This window comes from Bufo gargarizans, chromosome 5, assembly GCF_014858855.1.
Source record: "Bufo gargarizans isolate SCDJY-AF-19 chromosome 5, ASM1485885v1, whole genome shotgun sequence".
NCBI classification, from domain to species: Eukaryota; Metazoa; Chordata; class Amphibia; order Anura; family Bufonidae; genus Bufo; species Bufo gargarizans.
In genome coordinates this window covers 173,725,234-173,746,905 of record NC_058084.1, presented here as the reverse complement: position 1 = coordinate 173,746,905, position 21,672 = coordinate 173,725,234, and the positions used below count along the sequence as shown (strand labels likewise).

The 21,672-nt window shown below is 46.6% G+C and overlaps 1 protein-coding gene across 1 annotated transcript in view; it reads right to left on the bottom strand.

Moving 5' to 3' along the window:
• The window catches only part of RALA (RAS like proto-oncogene A), a 74,705-nt gene extending 68,053 nt beyond the window's left edge, over positions 1-6,652 (bottom strand). Inside the window, exon 1 of the mRNA XM_044293136.1 lies at positions 6,258-6,652. The gene's annotated coding sequence lies outside the window, so the exon portion shown is untranslated. The remainder of the gene's footprint in view (positions 1-6,257) is intronic.
• Between the last annotated feature and the right edge of the window lie 15,020 nt (positions 6,653-21,672).

The window sequence follows — 21,672 nt, the reverse complement described above, 5'->3', positions numbered from 1 at the left end:
ACAGGTGCCGCATTCCCCAGGTCAAGCCACTTTTGAACCAGAAACAGTGGCAGAAGCGCCTGACCTGGGCTACAGAGAAGCAGAACTTGACTGTTGCATGTCATTCGAAAATCAAGGTGCCAGAGTCTGTAGGAAGACTGGGGAGAGGGAAATGCCAAAATGCCTGAAGTCCAGTGTCAAGTACCCACAGTCAGTGATGGTCTGGGGTGCCATGTCAGCTGCTGGTGTTGGTCCACTGTGTTTTATCAAGGGCAGGGTCAATGCAGCTAGCTATCAGGAGATTTTGGAGCACTTTATGCTTCCATCTGCTGAAAACCTTTATGGAGATGAAGATTTCATTTTTCAGCATGACCTGGCACCTGCTCACAGTGCCAAAACCACTGGTAAATGGTTTACTGACCATGGTATTACTGTGCTCAATTGGCCTGCCAACTCTCCTGACCTGAACCCCATAGAGAATCTGTGGGATATTGGGAAGAGAAAGTTGAGAGACGCAAGACCCAACACTCTGGATGAGCTTAAGGCCGCTATCGAAGCATCCTGGGCCTCCATAACACCTCAGCAGTGCCACAGGCTGATTGCCTCCATGCCACGCCGCATTGAAGCAGTTATTTCTGCAAAAGGATTCCCGACCAAGTATTGAGTGCATAACTGAACATAATTATTTGAAGGTTGACTTTTTTTGTATTAAAAACACTTATTTTATTGGTCGGATGAAATATGCTAATTTTTTGAGATAGGAAATTTGGGTTTTCATGAGCTGTATGCCAAAATCATCAATATTAAAACAATAAAAGGCTTGAACTACTTCAGTTGGTGTGTAATGAATCTAAAATATATGAAAGTCTAATGTTTATCAGTACATTACAGAAAATAATGAACTTTATCACAATATGCTAATTTTTTGAGAATGACCTGTAAATACAAGCATTATACTTACCTGAAGAGCTGCAATGTCTGACCGGCCGGGCGCTCCTCCTACTGGTAAGTGACAGGTCTGTGCTATAGGCAATGCGCCGCACAGACCTTTCACTTACCAGTAGGAGGAGCTCCCGGCCGGACACAGACATCGCAGCTCTTCAGGTAAGTATAATGCTTGTATTTATTGCCAAGTAACCATGGCAGCCAAGACTGCAATAGCGTCTTGGCTGCCATGGTAACCGATCGGAGCCCCAGCGATTTAAACTGGGACTCCGATCGGTACTCTCCGCTGCCACCAATGATGGGGGGGATTTTAATTGAGGGGGGGGGGGAGAGGGGAGGCCGCACTGGTCACAATACTTGGAATCCGCACTGGCCGGCCACCAATGAATATAGAGGGAGGGGGGCCGCACTGGTCATATTTAATACTGGGGAGGGAGGGGGAGGCCGCACTGGTCACATTTAATATTGGGAATCCGCACTGGCCGGCCACCAATGAATATAGAGGGAGGGGGGCCGCACTGGTCATATTTAATACTTGGGAGGGAGGGGGCCGCACTGGCCACCAATAAGTTAAATACAGGAGGGGGGTCTGCCGCATCTGCCAGGCAGCAGGGGACAGTCATGTACACAGTTCTCAGTATATTCTAACTTGAAGCGTCCCCATCACCATGGGAACGCTTCTGTGTTTAGAATATACTGTCGGATCTGAGTTTTCCGAAGTGAAAAATCTGATCTGAAATAAACAGTTATGCAAACGGATCCGTTCTGAACGGATGCAAGCGTTTGCATTATAGAAGCGGATCCGTCTGTGCAGACACCAGACGGATCCGCTCCTAACGCAAGTGTGAAAGTAGCCTAAAAGTGCCACTGCATCTTGAAACAAAACTTTTGCTATATCGAAGCAACATATCTGTGTCATGATCAGTGTGTGGGGGGAAACTCCACACTGAACACAGGAGGGAAGGGGAACAGTAAATGGGCCTGGAAACTAGGGAAGAAACAGGTCACCTCCTAGACAACCCTAATCCGGGCCCTGACTACCTATCAATACGAATAGACCTTGTAGGCAGGAATATTCATATGCAGGATACCTAGGCCCTGATTTCCCTATAATTCCATGGAATAAGTTTAGGACCAGAGAAAACACATTTCTCCCTAGATGGATGAATGGAAGTCTCTGTCTCAGGCACAGATACAAACAGGGAATATAACAAATGCAAACAAACACGACAACTTCTGTAGAGATGGAAGAACAGGAACACCAGAGACGACCTCACACCAGCTCATCCAAACCCAAATGAAGCTATCTACTGCATAGACAGAGGGGAGGGGTCAGACTATAAAGGGTAGAAGTGATGACCACTGAGGAACAGCTTAGAAACGGAAAGTGGTTATTAACCCTATCAACACTGAATAAAGAAAAATCAAGGGGGCTGTTAGATTCCTCCACGCTCAGCCAGTCTCTCTGAACTCCAGACACCAGTCACCCGAGGGACCGTGACAGAGGTTTTGCTTGCTTGAACGTGGAGAGAAAAGTGCTTACATAGCACGTTGTCAGTCTCCTGCAGTCGGATGTCAGACGATCCCCATTATAGTCAATGAGGCAGGGTGGCATTCAGGTAACACTTGGTAAGGCCGGATCCAGATAGCTCCAACGGACTGTTGTCTGTTCACACTGTGAAACAGAACTTGTAATCCGGTGTGTGCTATTCCCCCAAGTCGGACACTACAGCCCTCACTCATGGAGCAGCTCACAGCAGAGACCACTTCAGCGTGAGGGACTTTCAGGAGTATCACGCACCCATTTACAAGTGGCGTTATTACTATGAAATGTCATGCTGGCAAAGTCACAACATTTACAGTACAAGCAAAGTGCGTTTTATATGCAGCAAGGTAATTACTGTTTTCAGCCTTCTTTCTTCTTTTGCACAGTACAAAATGAGCCTCGAAGAGCAACGGGGGTGTTGCCATTACTCCTAAAGGCTCAGCTCTCTGCAACGCTTGGCCCTGACTTCTGCTAAAGTCAATTAAACTGCAGAGGATGTAGCACTTGCAGAGAGAGCAGAGCCCCTAGGTGTAACAGTAACGCCCTGTTGTTCAGGGCAGCAGTGGGACCTGCACCTATCAGAAAATGGGGGCATATCCTAGCGATATGCCCCCATTGTCTGAGAGGGGAATACCCCTTTAAAGCTGCTGTTGATGGCCCCTGTCTAGCGCTGTCAGCAGTTTTGAAGGTTCAAACTGTTGACATTCCTTTTAAAGGGGTTATCTTATGAATTTAAAAGCACACTTGTCAGCACAATCCATCCTAGGAAACCAGGTAACTACCTGATAGGACTGATTGTGACGAGTGGTTCTTGGAGCATAGAGGGCTCCACCTTGCCCAGTAATGGCTAAACTCCGGCACTCCATATGTGGTGAAAGTATGACTTCCAGCATGCTCCATTCATTTCTATGGAGTTCTGAGAACAGCCAAGCAAGTGTGCATCTTAGGAGTTGTAGTTTTACCACAGCTGGAGTGCTGGAGGTTAGCCATCACAGGTCTAGCCCCTCGGAGCACACCTCCTCCTCCTCTCCCCTGTCACCATTCCCCCTCCCACCCGGAATGACAGGGCCAAGCATCCTCGCTATTCGGATACCTGACCCTGAGATCTCAGAGCAGGCATTGGTGGAAATGTTGTAGATTTGCCACTGTATGTATGAAACGCGCTGTCTACCATAAACTCAGACACATGAGAACTGCAGAACATCCAGTCCATACTGTGTACCAGTTCACAACATAATGAGCTTCTCCATTACTAGTTGTATACCACTCACTGAACCATGCATGGTAACATCTAATATTCCCAAAAGATACAGAGATACACATTACATTGTACTCAAGGTTTCCATGTCCCTAGGAAATGATCTTCTAGTCACATGAAGACATCATTGCTCTAACATGTGAAGGTCACCCTCAGGACTTCAGATAAGTGAAGCAGGACGCCCACTGACTTCTCTGTAACCCCCCCCCCCCCCCCTCTACCAGGCAGCATCACTTGCAGACTCCCACCCATAATCCTCCAGTGCCTACCTAGGGTGTAACCTGAGCACCTTACACCAGGAGGAGGGTGCTGACGTCTAGGAATGGGTGGGCACCTGCAAATTTCCATCTCTCCTCTATAACAATTTGCCCCACTGCCCTAGGCAACAGCAGCACCTTAATATATCAATACTGAGTGCAGGCCCGACAGCAACAACTGTACGACCTGCGCGTTCTCACCATGCACGTCACATACATGATCTACCGTCACATGTACATCATACCTGCTCATGTGTGAGACAGACACATCCATCCAATAGCTGTGTGAGGATATAAAAGGCCATCTATATACCACAGCCAATATGCACATAGGTCAGCAGGAAATATGCAGATTATAGACAAGCAAATTGTAAATACACATATGTACATGATCTGTATTCGCATAGATATACACATGTATTATTAGTATGTGTAGGGCACACAGTACATAGACTCTATTACAAGTAATAAGGATGTATACTGCACATCGCTAAGGGTCAGGTGTTACTATATAGGTAGACATGGCACCGCCAGAACTTATTCTATCCAGCTTTACAGAACACGTGTATTCTATACGTATAGCACATATATTCTTTATATATATATATATATATATATATACACACACACACACATATATTTTATATGTATATATCAGTTATTCCATAGGTAGTCATAGCGCAGCTAGATATTCCTATGGCTGGCCATAAAAACACATGTATTCTATATGTACAGCACATGTGTTCTTCATAGATGTACATTATCCATACATGATAGATGTGTACAGCAGTGCTCTTCATAGATGTCACTACGTACACTGTATATACATGATAGATGTGTACAGCAGTGCTCTTCATAGATGTCACTACGTACACTGTATATACATGATAGATGTGTACAGCAGTGCTCTTCATAGATGTCACTACGTACACTGTATATACATGATAGATGTGTACAGCACATGTGTTCTTCATAGATGTACATTATCCATACATGATAGATGTGTACAGCACATGTGTTCTTCATAGATGTACATTATCCATACATGATAGATGTGTACAGCACATGTGTTCTTCATAGATGTACATTATCCATACATGATAGATGTGTACAGCACATGTGTTCTTCATAGATGTACATTATCCATACATGATAGATGTGTACAGCACATGTGTTCTTCATAGATGTACATTATCCATACATGATAGATGTGTACAGCACATGTGTTCTTCATAGATGTACATTATCCATACATGATAGATGTGTACAGCACATGTGTTCTTCATAGATGTACATTATCCATACATGATAGATGTGTACAGCACATGTGTTCTTCATAGATGTACATTATCCATACATGATAGATGTGTACAGCACATGTGTTCTTCATGGATGTACATTATCCATACATGATAGATGTGTACAGCACATGTGTTCTTCATAGATGTACATTATCCATACATGATAGATGTGTACAGCACATGTGTTCTTCATAGATGTACATTATCCATACATGATAGATGTGTACAGCACATGTGTTCTTCATAGATGTACATTATACATACATGATAAGATGTGTACAGCAGTGCTCTTCATAGATGTCACTACGTACACTGTATATACATGATAGATGTGTACAGCAGTGCTCTTCATAGATGTCACTACGTACACTGTATATACATGATAGATGTGTACAGCAGTGTTCTTCATAGATGTCACTACGTACACTGTATATACATGATAGATGTGTACAGCAGTGTTCTTCATAGATGTACATTATCCATACATGATAGATGTGTACAGCACATGTGTTCTTCATAGATGTACATTATCCATACATGATAGATGTGTACAGCACATGTGTTCTTCTTAGATGTACATTATCCATACATGATAGATGTGTACAGCACGTGTTCTTCATAGATGTACATTATCCATACATGATAGATGTGTACAGCACACAATATACACGGTAAGATGTTTTAGTACACGGGATAATACAATGGTGAGCTCCCGGCACAGCCAGAAGATGCTGGGTCAGACAACCTATATCTACGTCAGGACTAGGCGCTCCCGTGTACAGTAGTTCCTCTGAGGTGGGTGCTCGGAGCACTTACCTGAGGGAGCAGCAGACACACAATGAGCCGTGTGGTGACATGACAGGGATCTGTGACGTGAGCCGCCGCTGGATACGGACTATATTTAGCGCGCGCAGGAAGCAGCATTGTCTCCGTGAGGTAATAATAAAGCCCCGCGTTCACCCCACACTCACCTCACGGCTGGATGTCGGCCACACTGAGCGCTCCCACACCGAGAGCCTTCCCTCGCTCCACACCCCGGTTGGTCGGGGCCCTTATCCCCCCCCTATCCTGCCTCCTTATTTCTCCTCCCTCCCTCCTGTTTCCACTTCCTCCTCTGTCCCGCGTGTATTGTTCCGTATTGGGGGTGCGGGCGGGAGAGCAGTGTCCGGTGGGGCCCAGTGCAGCTGTGTTCGTGAGAGGAGCTGCGGAGGGTGTTGCTGTTACTAACGCTAATGATGATGCTGCTGTTTGCAGTGTGAGCTCACACGAGGGTGACCCGCCCGCCGGCTGCTCGGTTTACAGCTGTTGCTGCTGAGGAGACTGGGGACCGCAGAAACCTGTGGGAATGACGAGCAAACGTCCTCCAGTTCTACATGGGAATAAAAGGGCGGGAACAGCCTGTCATAGCGGCTGTACTGTTAGGTTATGTCTGGGTGGAGTTCTTCATGTAGGATTTTCTGGCTTATTTTAAGCACTTTCTTTTGAAGGTAACATCCTGAAACGTCACCTTGGGTTGTAGCTTCTTCTTGCCTCAGACAGTGGGGCACATTTACTAAGCATTTTACGCCAGTCATAGTGTCACCCCTTGGGTTGCCATGTGACGAGGCATAAATTAGGTGTATCTATGACAGACCTTGGCCCTGGTGAAAAAACGATACCCGGTTTACCCCAGGTGTAAATGTTAGTACATTTTTTGGGTCTGGAGTCTCGAAACGCCCCTGCCCAACTGACAAAGTGTCACAAACATGGCTATGGACGTGATTCCTGAACCGTTTGCTGTTGCCTGCGGTTTGGTTGGTTGTTCAATCACAGGTGAGGGCCGTTAGTTTGTTGCCTCACTTGTGGTTGCTGCTGGCAACATTAGGTATGTGGCAGTAGAGCAGCTGGAGCTGCTTGCTAGGCTGCTCGCTGTCATAGCAGGCGGTTGTCTATGGCAACTTGTGTTATAGGTGTGCATTTTCCATGTTTGGTGTGCACGGGGTTGTTTGTGTTGTTCATGTCTCCCGTTTCTGTGTCGCTTGGCCACTTTAGGCCTCTTTCACACGGGCGTCTTATTTTTAGCCCGGATAAGAGGGTGCGTTGCGGGAAAATGTGCAATTTTTCTGCTTTGCACTTGCGGGAGAAAAATTGCGCATGTTTGGTACCCAAACCCGAACTTCTTCACAGAAGTTCGGGCTTGGGATTGATGTTCTGAAGATTGTATTATTTTCCCTTATAACATGGTTATAAGGGAAAATAATAGCATTTTGAATACAGAATGCATAGTATAATAGTGCTGGAGGGGTTAAAAATAAAAACAGAAAAATTAACTCACCTTCTCCTCTTGATCGCGTAGTTCCCGGTCTCTTTACTTCTTGAATGATGAGCTGTGGGCTAAATGACCTGTGGTGACGTCAGATCACATGCTCCAATCACATGGTCCATCACCGTGTTGATGGAGCATGTTATTTGACATCACCACAGGTCCTTTAGCCCACAGCTCATCATTCAAGAAGTAAAGAGACCGGGAACTACCCGATCAAGAGGAGAAGGTGAGTTCACTTTTTTTAATTAATTTTTTAACCCCTCCAGCCCTATTATACTATGCATTCTGTATTCAGAATGCTATTATTTTCCCTTATAAACATGTTATAAGGGAAAATAATACAGTGAATAGACTTTAATCCTAGCAACCATGCGTGAAAATCGCACCACATCCGCACTTGCTTGCGGATGCTATGCGATTTTCACGCACCCCATTCACTTCTGTGGGGCCTGCGTCGCGTGAAAATCGCACAATATAGAGCATGCTGCGATTTTCACTCAACGCACAAGTGATGCGTGAAAATCAACGCTCATGTACACAGCCCCATTGAAATGAATGGGTCAGGATTCAGTGCAGGTGCAATACGTTCATCGCACCCGCACGGAAAACTCACACGGGCGTCATGTTTTTTGCCCGGATAAGAGGCGGGTGCGTTGCGGGAAAATGCGCGATTTTTCCGCGCGAGTGCAAAACATTGTAATGCGTTTTGCACTCACGTGAGAAAAATTGCGCATGTTTGGTACCCAAACCCGAACTTCTTCACAGAAGTTCGGGCTTGGGATTGATGTTCTGAAGATTGTATTAGTTTCCCTTATAACATGGTTATAAGGGAAAATAATAGCATTCTGAATACAGAATGCTTAGTATAATAGTGCTGGAAGGGTTAAAAAAAATAAAAAAGTTAACTCACCTTATCCTCTTGATCGCGTAGTTCCCGGTCGGTCTCTTCTTTAGCTGTGGGCTAAAGGACCTGTGGTGATGTCAGATCACATGCTCCATCACCATGGTGATGGACTATGTGATTGGAGCATGTGATCTGACATCACGACAGGTCATTTAGCCCACAGCTAAAGAAGAGACCTACCGGGAACTACGCGATCAAGTGGATAAGGTGAGTTAACTTTTTTTATTTTTTTTTAACCCTTCCAGCACTATTATACTAAGCATTCTGTATTCAGAATGCTATTATTTTCCCTTATAACCATGTTATAAGGGAAAATAATACAGTGTATAGACTGTCACCTAGAACCCATGCGTGAAAATTGCACCGCATCCGCACTTGCTTGCGGATGCATGCGATTTTTACGCAACCCCATTCATTTCTATGGGCCCTGCGTTACGTGAAAAACGCACAAAGAGGAGCATGCTGCGATTTTCACGCAACGCACAAGTGATGCGTGAAAATCACTGCTCGTGTGCACAGCCCCATAGAAATGAATGGGTCAGGATTCAGTGTGGGTGCAATGCGTTCACCGCACGCATCGCACCCGCACGGAAAACTCGCCCGTGTGAAAGGGGCCTTAGACTCCTGTTTCTCTGCGTCCAGGAGGAACAGGTTGTCTACCCAGCTCCTAGTCCAGGGCCACCCTGAGGGCTAGCAGGGACTATTAGGTTCCGGTGTATGAGCCCTCCTACCATCAGGGTTGGCTCATATGGTTAGGAGTCAGGGTCAGATTAGGGACGCAAAAGGAGGTGACCTGCTCCCTTATTCTGTTGTTCTGGCCGAGCACCCAGTAACATCTTTTGGCATCGCACGGCTGAGGGTTTTCCCCACCCTCAGCCATGACACAAACATGGTGTAAAACTTGCCATGGGGGCCGGTTAAAAGGGGGACTTGTAACTATTTTTCAACTATATTTTTTATTTATTTTTTTGTAATCCGTATACGGAATCATTCATTTCATTGGGTCCGCAAAAAAAAAAAAAATGAAGGTACTCCATGTGCATTTCGTTTCCGTTCTGCAAAAAAATAGAACAATGCAAAATTGATAATTGGAGAGCTCTATTCATTGTAGTCTATGGGACTTCAGAAAAAAGCTGAGTAGCCTCAGCTCAGGTCTTAATAGAGTGCATCCATTCTTCACCATTTTCAGGATGAATGCTTGCTGTCAGTGAATTGCTGATATCTACAGGCTGAAAACATCTTTTGGTAAGGTCCACCTGACAAACGCTCCTTACTAGACAGAAGTGACACAATGTAACAAGCTCTGCTGCTGTAGATGGCCACCATGAAGTCTCTGGATGTGCTGCCAGTCGCTGAAAGCAAGCAGAGATCTTAGGAATAGAAACACTCCCCAGAACTTTACATGAGAGGATCCTATCATTAGGGAAAAAAAGACAATGCAGCAGCACCCTGCAAATCAGATAAAGTACAATAATGCCATAGTCACAAAAATTATAGTGCTAATGCTACGTTTATTTATAAAGTGAGATGCTTGGCCAATGCATTTTGTACAAAACCATCTGAGCCCGTCTGCCGTACGTCAAGGTGATCCCTGTTAGGCTACTTTCACACTAGCGTTCGGCTGTCCGCTTGTGAGCTCCGTTTGAAGGGGCTTACAAGCGGACCCGAACGCTTCCGTCCAGCCCTAATGCATTCTGAGTGGACGCGGATCCGCTCAGAATGCATCAGTCTGGCGGCGTTCAGCCTCCGCTCCGCTCAGCAGGCGGACACCTGAACGCTGCTTGCAGTGTTCGGGTGTTCGCCTGGCCGTGCGGAGGCAAGCGGATCCATCCAGACTTACAATGTAAGTCAATGGGGACGGATCCGTTTGAAGATGACACAATATGGCTCAATCTTCAAACGGATCCGTCCCCCATTGACTTTCAATGTAAAAGTCTGGACGGATCCGTTCAGGCTAATTTCACACTTAGACATTTTTTGACAATATAATGCAGACGGATCTGTTCTGAACGGAGCCACCGTCTGCATTATATGAACGGATCCGCTCTGAACGCTAGTGTGAAAGTAGCCTTAGACAGGTCCTAACACTAAATACTACCTGTTATGCGCCATAGTGGCCGCCATAAAATTCAGGGAGTGTTGGATCCACATGCATGCTGGGTCCACTGCTTTTTACTATTTTTGGTGCTTTAATGGCCTCCATTACAAGGTATGCAGGAACTAACCTGCATGCCAAGCCCACTCTATACCTTTCCTTGTGCCAGCTTCCAATGCATGTAGTGAGAGCAGGCTACAGCTTTATACTGAAACTAATTAAAATCAGCCTATGGGGCAGACAGGCTGGGTTGGTTTCCAGCCAGATGAGGTCAAATATCTGACCAGTACAGGTTTTGGCAGCACCTGGCTGTCTTTAAATAGGCAGCTGGGATCAGCAGAGATGTCTCTGTTTTTGGGATCTGAGGCTTTGTGCCGTGCTGGAGGGCTGAGAGCTGCACGCTGGAGAAACAGGTCCCCTAAAGCCTGCTGTGGACTACTGGAGGCACAACTGCCAGCAAGGTGACTTGTGTTATATGAACTTTCAATTGTGTGTAAATTAACACCAAGACTGCAAAGTTACTTTGTGTTTGTGCAGTTGCCTCAAGTGTGAATAGACACTGACGTTTTGAGTTAAGAACTTGTATTTTGCCTCTACTGCGCCCGCTTAATATTTTTGGTTTGTGCATTTTTCAGGCACGGTTGTATGTCGTACATTAAACCAGCCATATTACAACCAGTGCCCCACGTTTGACCGAATAGCTATGGACCTCATAGGCCCAGTACCGAAGTCCGCCAGAGGGCATCAACACATCTTAGTCATTCTAGACTATGCCACTCAGTACCCAGAGGTGGCGCCACTGTGACATACCTCGGCCAAACTCATAGCTAAGGAGTTAATGGAGATGTTTTCCCGAGTAGGACTACCTAAAGAGGTTCTGACTGACTAAGGGACCCCTTTTATGTCCAAGATGATGAGGCAACTCTAAGTTGTTGCACATAAAACTACGGACGTCCGTTTACCATCCGCAAACACAGTCTGGTAGAACGGTTTAACCAAACATAAAAAAAATGTTGAAAAAGGGGACTGGGACCTCCTTCTGGCCCATCTCATGTTCGCAGTGCAAGAGGTACTCCAGGACTACTGGGTTCTCGCCCTTCGAACTGCTATATGGCAGACACCCTCGCAGTCTCTTGGACGTGGCCAAAGAGGCGTGGGAACAACAACCCACTCCACATAAAAGTGTAATTGAGTATGTTACCCAGATGAAAGATCGGATAGAGACAGTGTTGCCTCTTGTTAGGGAGCATATGGAGGCAGCTCTGCGAGCCCAGAGTCAGGTCTATAATTGGCAGGCTCTGGCCCGGATCTTTAACCCGTGTGATCGGGTGTTCGTTCTGGTGCCGACCTTGGACAGTAAGTTCTTGGCTAGATAGCACGGGCCCTACGAGATACTCGAGAAAATTGGAGATGTAAACTACAACGTACACCAGCCAGGGCGGCGAAAGCCAGAGCAGGTTTACCATGTGAATTTACTCAAACCGTGGAAAGGTAGGGAAACCTGTACAGAAGACAGTCCACGGCCGGATTTTCTAGGAGAAGAGGTACCAACCCCTCTGTCTAATACAAGAGAGGCGGCTGCCACAGTAAAAATTGCTGACAGCCTCCCCTCTAAACAGACTCAGGAGGCCAGGGAGTTCGTTAGTCTGAACACAGGTGTGTTCTCGGACCTCCCTGGAAGCACTTCCATAATCCAACATGACATTGTCACTGAGCCTCAGGCAAAAGTCTGATTAAAACCATACCTGGTACCCGAGGCTCGTCAACAAGCCATATAGGAGGAGGTGCAGCTAGACGTCATTGAGGAGTCAAAAAGCGAGTGGGCCAGTCCTATAGTATTGATACCCAGGCTGGACGGTACATTGCGGTTTTGTAACAGCTTTCAAAAACTCAACAAGGTTTCCAAATTCGATGCATATCCCATGCCCCGGGTGAATCAGCTCATCGAGAGGTTAGGACAAGTCCGGTATTTTTCTATTTTAGTCCTCACGAAAGGGTACTGGCGGGTGCCCTTAACGGAGGCTGCCAAAGAGAAAACTGCCTTCATCATGCCTGGGGGGCTGTATCAATATAAGGTCTTACCCTTTGGTCTGCATGGCGCCCCCGCCACTTTTTAGAGACTAATGGGCATTGTGCTTCGTCCACATCGTTGGTATGCTTCGGCTTACCTGGACGATATTGTCATCCACAGTACCGACTGGGAAAGTCACCTACCCAAACTGCAGGCTGTAGTGGACTCCTTTCAGAAAGCTGGCCTGTAACAATAACAGTTGGCAGCCGCCAGCGTGCAGCTCATCCTGCTATGTACCTCAGTCAAACTGCACACAAGGCTCCTCTCCGCTGCAGACTCTGGGCCCGCTTTCCTGCACTGTTGCAGGCTTAAGTTGCACCTTGTAGGAGCTGCGTGCGTCCTGTTTCTTTTAGAGTTTGTGCACGCCCCTGATACCGCCTTCTCTCTAATCCCAGCCAGGCACCACCTTTATAATAATGCTTCCTGTGATGCTTGAGCAATATTATAGTTTTCCCCAGTCATCTCCATGACACCACATCCTGAGATCGACTCCCTCCTGATTGGACAGGAAAAACACAGAGAGGTTAAAACCCCCACCCCCTCCTCACATCACCAGTGTTTTCCTGTCCCATCAGGATAGGAAGCAGGAGAGGTGCACGGAGCTCGTTTGGGCTCACCTGGATTGATTCATTCACAGGCCGAGGTCGGATCTGCAGTGCAGCTCTCCCTCCTCCGTTTGGGTAGGCCTGGGCTCGGGCGCTGACGAGTTGCCCCTGCAAAGATTCCCTCTGCGGCGGTCCCGGAGGGCTTGATGCAGGGGGAAGGAAGAATGTGGCGGATCGGCACTATGATGTGTCCCTTCCGGCCGGAGAATGACGTCAGACGCCGGGGGCGGAGCAAAGCGCGCTGACGTCATTCACATGCGCCACAGGTCCTGAAGCCTAAGAAGGCACTATAAAACCTCACAGGACCTGTGTAATGGCGCCCTGCATAGCGTGGCTCTGGTGTTTGGTGGAGCATCTCTGGAGCGGTCGGGAGTAAGGATGAGTACACCCCTCACGCCGGGCTCTGGAACCGAGCCTGCATCAAACCCTGGGACCGTGAGTAACCTGCTCTCAGGCACATGCTTTGTATGGATGGTTCAGTCTGCTCATCCTTTCCTCCCTTACCTTTTCAGGGAGAAAAGGATTTGGCTTCTACAGCTAAAAAAACTAGGAAGTGTGGTATATGCTGCAAAAGATTGTCTAACACTGGATCCAAGCCCCTGTGTAAAGAATGTACCTCCAGTGTCATCAAATCTGAGTCTTCTAGTTCAATTGAAGACATTAGGAAAGTAGTTAAGGAAGAGGTCCAGCTGGCCTTAACTGCCAAGGAGCCTTCTCCCCCCCCCCAAAGCCCCTCCTCAGGACGCCCGTAGCATTAAATCGCTTATCTTGGATTCCGACTCTGAGGGGCTGGCGGTCTCAGACTCCGAATCAGTGCAAAAGCACCCGGCATCTTCAGATGAAGAGGGTGAATACAAGCGCTTCCTGTTTAATCCCGAAGCTATTGATGAACTTATCAGGGCCACCATTCAGATGGAGATACCTAAAGCTCCTAAATCTACCCAACAAGAAATTTTTGGGGGTCTAGGGGAAAGGAAGAAGGCGGTTTTCCCAGTTCCAGATAGCGTCCAAAAACTAATTCGGTCCGAATGGGAAAAACCGGATAAAGGATCCTTTATCCCAACAAACTATCCGCCCGTACAGCTGTTCTCTCAAATACAGCGAGGAGGGCACTATGGCTTAAAGCGTGGTCAGGAGATATCACGTCAAAAAATAAATTAATCGCACTTCCCTTCCACGGTCAGTACGTTTTTGGAGAAGATTTAGATAAAATCCTAGAAAATGCGACAAATAAAAAGAGGGGTTTTGCAGAGGAGAGATATAAACAAAAAAGGCAGCCCTTTCGTGACCGTTTCTTTCAGCCCGAGAATAAAAAAGATAAAGGGAAGACTGGGAGGTGGAGCTATGCAAAGGGAGGCAGGGGGAGAAGTTTCCTCTTCAACCCAAACCGGGCTGAAGCCTCCACATCCAACAGCAAGCAATGACGCCATACCAGTGGGGGGAAGACTCAGCTCCTTTCTGGGATCTTGGGAGCACGTAACAAACAGCTGGTGGATTTTAAGTATTATAGAAGAGGGTTACTTGATAGATCTACTCTCTTCCCCTCCACACAAATATGTGATCACTACCCTTCCCCCATCTCAAACTACTACCTTAACCTCCTCACGACCGCCGTACGCAGGATTGCGTCTTCGCGGCGGTCGTGCTGTTCTGGGTGGACGCGCCGGTGCGTCCTCTCGCGAGACGCGAGATTTCCGGGTAAGCCGGCCCGCGCATGCGCATCGCGGGCCGGCAAAATTCAAAGGAGAACTTCGTCATCAACCTGCCGGCCACGATCATTGGCTGGCAGGTTGATGATTTTCAAAAAAACGAATCAGCAGCCAGATAACCCATCATATTAGTAAATATGATGGGGTTATATGGCTGCTGTGCTCCTCTGCTCCTTCTTTTGGTCGGTTGGTTCCAGGAGAGGAGCAGAGGAGCACATCATTACTGTGAGTACCCACTACAGTACACTTAGCCCCCAGATCACCTCCCAGCACCCAATTAACCCTTTGATCACCCTGTCAATCACTAGTGAAAAGGAAAAAAAGTGATCAGTGCAAACTGTCACTTTTTTTTTTTTCACTGTTATTGACCGTTAGGTTTTAGGTATAGTTTAGGTCCCTTGGTTAGGTAGTTAGCGATCAGTTAGCGCCCAGCCCACCGCACCGCAGTCCGTTATTCGCTGATTAGCGTATCGCTAATCAGCATTTGTACTTTTATAGTATCTGAAAGTGATCAAAACTGATCACGGTCAGATCTATAATAGTACTAGTGTCACTTTAGTTCGCCCTCCACCCAAAACGCAGTGTTTGCCCGATCAGGCCTGATCGGTCGCCCACACGTGCGTTTGCCCACGCCCGCCCCACCGCAGTGACAAAAAAATTATATTTTTTTGATCACTGCACATTCACTTTACACGCACTGCGGCGATAAAAAAATCAGTTTTGATATTTTTTATCAACCGCAGCGGCCTCCGGTACTTCGCTAGGCTCCCCTTTGTAAGACAGGCTTGCTTTTTTTTTCTTGGGTAGTCTCAGGGAATACCCCGAAATTTAGTTGCCCACATGTCTAACAGGGGGTATTCTTCTGAAGAGGCCTACAGGCTTCTGACCCAGTCGGATGAGGAGTGGGAACCCTCATCTGATGAATCCAGCGGGTCAGAATACGAACCTGTAGAAAGCAGTGGCTCTCTGACCCAAAGTTCGGACGAGGAGGCTGAGGTCCCTGATAGCAGCAGGCGTACCCGGCCCCGTGTCGCTAGACCGCAGGTTGCGCAGGATCCGCTTCAAGAGCAGCAGAGTGGGGCTGGTGCTGTCGGATTACGTGGTGAGGCATACACCAGCAGCCCAGCCCTTCCTGGACCTAGTACCAGCACTGCCGTACAACCTGGTGAAGTAGCGAGCACCAGAAGGGCAGTTGAAGCTGGTACGGTGGCACGTGCAGTAGTGACCCCGTCGCAGCCACCGCAAAGACGTGCCTGTAGAGCCCCTAGAATCCCAGAGGTGCTGGCAAACCCTGATTGGCAGTCCCCAACTTCCGCCGCACCCGTAGTTTTCCCTTTCACTGCCCAGTCTGGAGTTCGGGTTGAGACGGCTCAGATCGGTTCGGCCCTGGGATTTTTTGAGCTGTTCTTGACTGCGGAGCTTTTAGACTTAGTTGTGGCCGAAACAAACAGATATGCCACACAATTTATAACCGCTAACCCGGGAAGCTCTTATGCCCAGTCTTTCCGGTGGAAACCAGTCCAAGTTTCCGAAATTAAAACTTTTCTGGGCCTCCTCCTCAACATGGGCCTGACAAAAAAACATGAATTGCGGTCATATTGGTCCACGAACCCAATTCATCACATGCCCATGTTCTCTGCTGCTATGTCCAGGACACGATTTGAGACCATCCTGCGTTTCCTGCACTTTAGCGATAACAGCACCTCCCGTCCCAGGGGCCACCCTGCTTTTGACCGGCTCCACAAAATTCGGCCCCTCATAGACCATTTCAACCTGAAATTTGCAGATATTTATACCCCAGAGCAAAACATCTGCATAGACGAGTCCCTAATACATTTTACCGGGCGCCTTGGCTTCAAACAATACATCCCAAGCAAGCGCGCCCGGTATGGGGTCAAATTGTATAAGCTCTGTGAAAGGGCCACAGGCTATACCCACAAATTTCGGGTCTATGAGGGAAAAGATCAGACCCTGGAGCCGGTCGGTTGCCCTGACTACCTGGGGAGCAGTGGGAAGACAGTTTGGGACTTGGTGTCACCCTTATTCGGCAAGGGGTACCATCTTTATGTGGACAATTTTTACATAAGTGTGGCCCTCTTTAGGCATTTGTTTCTAGAACGGATTGGCGCCTGTGGTACCGCGCGAACTAGTCGCGCGGGCTTCCCCCAACGGCTCGTTACCACCCGTCTTGCAAGGGGGCAGAGGGCCGCACTGTGTAACGAAGAACTGCTCGCGGTGAAATGGAGAGACAAGCGTGACGTTTACATGCTCTCCTCCATTCACGCAGACACGACAATACAAATTGAGCGAGCAACCCGTGTCATTGAAAAGCCCCTCTCAGTCCACGACTATAACCTCCACATGGGAGGGGTCGACTTCAATGACCAGATGTTGGCTCCGTATTTAGTTTCCCGACGCACCAGACGCTGGTATAAGAAGGTGTCTGTATATTTAATTCAATTGGCTCTGTACAATAGTTTTGTTCTCTACAGTAAGGCTGGGAGAACTGGATCCTTCCTCAAATTTCAGGAAGAGATCATCGCGAACCTCCTGTATCCAGGAGGTTCCGTGGCCCCATCCACCAGTGTAGTTAGCCGTCTACACGAGCGACACTTCCCCAGTGTCGTTGCTGGTACCTCAAACCGACCGCCACCCCGAAAAAAATGTCGTGTCTGTAGCAGGAGTGGAATAAGGCGTGACACCCGCTATTTCTGTCCTGACTGTCCCGACCACCCTGCCCTATGCTTTGGAGAGTGTTTCCGGAAGTACCACTCACAGGTACACTATTAGCATAGGGATCATCTCACCAGGATAGGCACACAGGGCTATTAGGGCCCATTCACTCACAGCTGCTGCAAACGTCTCCTTTCACATGGGACAAAGTGCATAACGCACTTCGCCACATCTTTGGGCGATTTGCGCTTTGCACATTGACCCATGGGGAAGGAGAGGTTTGTTCTATAAAGGTAAAAAAAAAAAAAAAAACAGGTAAGCAAACAGGTTAATGTTTAGTTCCAAAAGTTAAAGTTACATGTTCTGTTCCAAAGTTAATAAAATTATTGCGTTGTGGCCTGTTTTTTTTTTTTTTTTTTTGTCTTTTTACCTTCCAGGTGGACCAACCGATCTACTAGCTGCAGCACCGATGTGCATTCTGACAGAAGCATTGCGCTGCTGTCAGATTACACGCAAGTCGGTGTATGCGGCGCTGCAAGACGGGATTTTCTCCTCTGCAGTGACAGATACGTTTGCCGAGGCATACGAGCTGAGGAGGAGGCGGCGTTCCTATGCTTTGGCAAGCACTTTGTATGTATGTATATATATATATATATATATATATATATATATATAAAAAAAAAAAAATCCCGGCAATGATTTATTCATCCACATCGATTGATGTGAATGGAGAAATCTGGTTTGCCAGGGCATACGAGCTAAGTGGGTATGGATGTAGGGCGGAGCTCCTATGTCCTGGCAGACGCCTTTCCCCTCCATTTTTTTTTTTGGCAGAGAGTTTTTCATCCACATTGATCGATGCGAATGAAGAAATCTGTGCCGTTCATTTTTTTCTTTCAGCCCAGAGGCTGAACGGAAAAAAAAATCTCATTACCTGTATGCTCAATATAAGGAGAATAGCAGAAACTCCTAATGCTGGCCATACATGTAATGATTGCGGAGACCCTCAAATGCCAGGGCAGTACAAACACCCCACAACTGACCCCATTTTGGAAAGAAGACACCCCAAGGTATTTGCTGAGGGGCATATTGAGTCCATGAAAGATTGAAATTTTTGTCCTAAGTTAGCGGAAAGTGAGACTTTGTGAGAAAAAACAAAAAAAAATCAATTTCCGCTAACTTATGCGGAAAAAAAAAAATTTCTATGAACTTGCCAGGCCCCTCATTGGATACCTTGGGGTGTCTTCTTTCCAAAGTGGGGTCACATGTGGGGTATTTATACTGCCCTGGCTTTTTAGGGGCCCTAAAGCGTGAGAAGAAGTCTGGGATCCAAATGTCTAAAAATGCCCTCCTAAAAGGAATTTGGGCACCTTTGCGCATCTAGGCTGCAAAAAAGTGTGACACATCTGGTATCGCCGTACTCAGAAGAAGTTGGGGAATGTGTTTTGGGGTGTCATTTTACATATACCCATGCTGGGTGAGAAAAATATCTTGGTCAAATGCCAACTTTGTATAAAAAAATGGGAAAAGTTGTCTTTTGCCAACATATTTCTCTCACCCAGCATGGGTATATGTAAAATGACACCCCAAAACACATTCCCCAACTTCTGAGTACGGCTATACCACATGTGTGACACTTTTTTGCTGCCAAGGTGGGCAAAGGGGCGCATATTCCAAAGTGCACCTTTCGGATTTCACCGGTCATTTCTTACACATTTTGATTGCAAAGTTCTTCTCACACATTTGGGCCCCTAAATTGCCAGGGCAGTATAACTACCCCACAAGTGACCCCATTTTGGAAAGAAGACACCCCAAGGTATTCTGTGAGGGGCATGGTGAGTTCCTAGAATTTTTTATTTTTTGTCGCAAGTTAGTGGAATATGAGACTTTGTAAGAAAAAAAATAAAAATAAAAATCATCATCATTTTCCGCTAACTTGTGACAAAAAATAAAAAGTTCTATGAACTCACTATGCCCATCAGCGAATACCTTAGGGTGTCTACTTTCCGAAATGGGGTCATTTGTGGGGTTTTTCTACTGTTTGGGCATTGTAGAACCTCAGGAAACATGACAGGTGCTCAGAAAATCAGAGCCGTTTCAAAAAGCGGAAATTCACATTTTTGTACCATAGTTTGTAAACGCTATAACTTTTACCCAAACCATTTTTTTTTTGCCCAAACATTTTTTTTTTATCAAAGACATGTAGAACTATAAATTTAGCGAAAAATTTATATATGGATGTGGTTTTGTTGCAAAATTTCACAGCTGAAAGTGAAAAATGTCATTTTTTTGCAAAAAAATCGTTACATTTTGATTAATAACAAAAAAAGTAAAAATGTCAGCAGCAATAAAATACCACCAAATGAAAGCTCTATTAGTGAGAAGAAAAGGAGGTAAAATTCATTTGGGTGGTAAGTTGCATGACCGAGCGGTAAACGGTGAAAGGAGTGTAGTGCCGAAGTGTAAAAAGTGGCCTGGTCATGAAGGGGGTTTCACCTAGCGGGGCTGAAGTGGTTAAAAAACGACATAAAGAACTTGTTAACCTTGGCCGCCATAGAGCCCATTCCAAAAGATCAGACAGGACTGGGATTCTATTCCCGTCTCTTCATTATAAAGAAACCAAACGGGAAATCCAGAGTGATTATAAATTTGAAACACCTAAACAAATATGTGAGATATCAAAAATTCAAAATGGAGACCCTGAAGTCAACAGTGAAGCTCTTAAAGAAGGATGCAGTGATGGCCACAATAGATTTAAGCGACGCCTATTATCACGTCCCAATTCACAGGTCATCAAGGAAGTTCCTAAGGTTCGCAATAGAACTGGAGGGAAATATTCAGCATTTCCAGTTCAAGTGTCTCCCCTTTGGGATCTCTTCTGCCCCAAGGGTTTTCACCAAAATAATGGCGGAAGCCTTGACAACCCTGAGAGAAAAGGCAATTTGTGTGATCCCCTATCTGGACGACCTACTGGTAGTGGCAGACAACATAGAGACCCTGGAAACCCATCTCAGATTAGTCCTGGATCATCTACAGAACCTAGGTTGGCTCATCAATTGGGGGAAATTGGATTTAATCCCGTCCAAACTGAAGGTTTTTTTTGGGCATAACTTTAGACACAGTTTCCCAAAGATCCTTTCTTCCACCCCAAAAGATAGTAAAACTTCAAACAGCCTTGAGGAAATTCAAGAAGGAGAAGTTCTGTTCAATAAGACAGGCCATGAAGGTGTTAGGGAGTCTTTCAGCCTGCATCCCAGCAGTAGCCTGGGCACAGTTCCATCTAAGGCCGCTCCAGAATTTCATTTTAGACAAATGGAACAGATCACAATTAACTCTAGAAAGGAAAATATTTCTAGATGCGGAGACCAAAAAATCACTAAATTGGTGGCTCAGCAAATCCAACCTAGAGAAGGGGATCTTCTGGGCACAAGATCTCCCCCCTAGTCATTACGACAGATGCCAGCCTCCACGGTTGGGGAGCGGTCGTCCAGGGAAACTCCTACCAGGGAACATGGGGGAATTATGTGAGACAACAATCCTCAAATTTCAAGGAGCTGAGGGCAGTGTGGGAAGCACTGAAACACACAAGTCAGTTGGCAGAAGGTTGTCGCGTACTAGTCTACTCGGACAACGCTACAGCCGTGGCCTTCATCCAACACCAGGGAGGCACAAGGCATCGCCTACTACAGAGCCTGGCAAACAAAATCAAACAAAATCTTTTCCTGGGCAGAAGACAATATACAATCTCTTTCAGCGGTTCATCTGAAGGGGGTTTTAAACATTCAGGCCGATTACCTAAGCTGGCACAGACTAGACCCAGGGGAATGGAGGTTAGCACCAGAAACCTTCCACCTGATCACAAAGAAATGGGGCAAGCCGACGATAGACCTGTTTGCATCCAGGAGAAATCATCAACTAAACCAATTCTTTTCCCTCAACCCCAGGGATCATCCTCGGGCAATAGACGCCTTCAACCAGAGTTGGACAACAAACTTAGTCTACGCGTTCCCCCCCATTTCCGCTT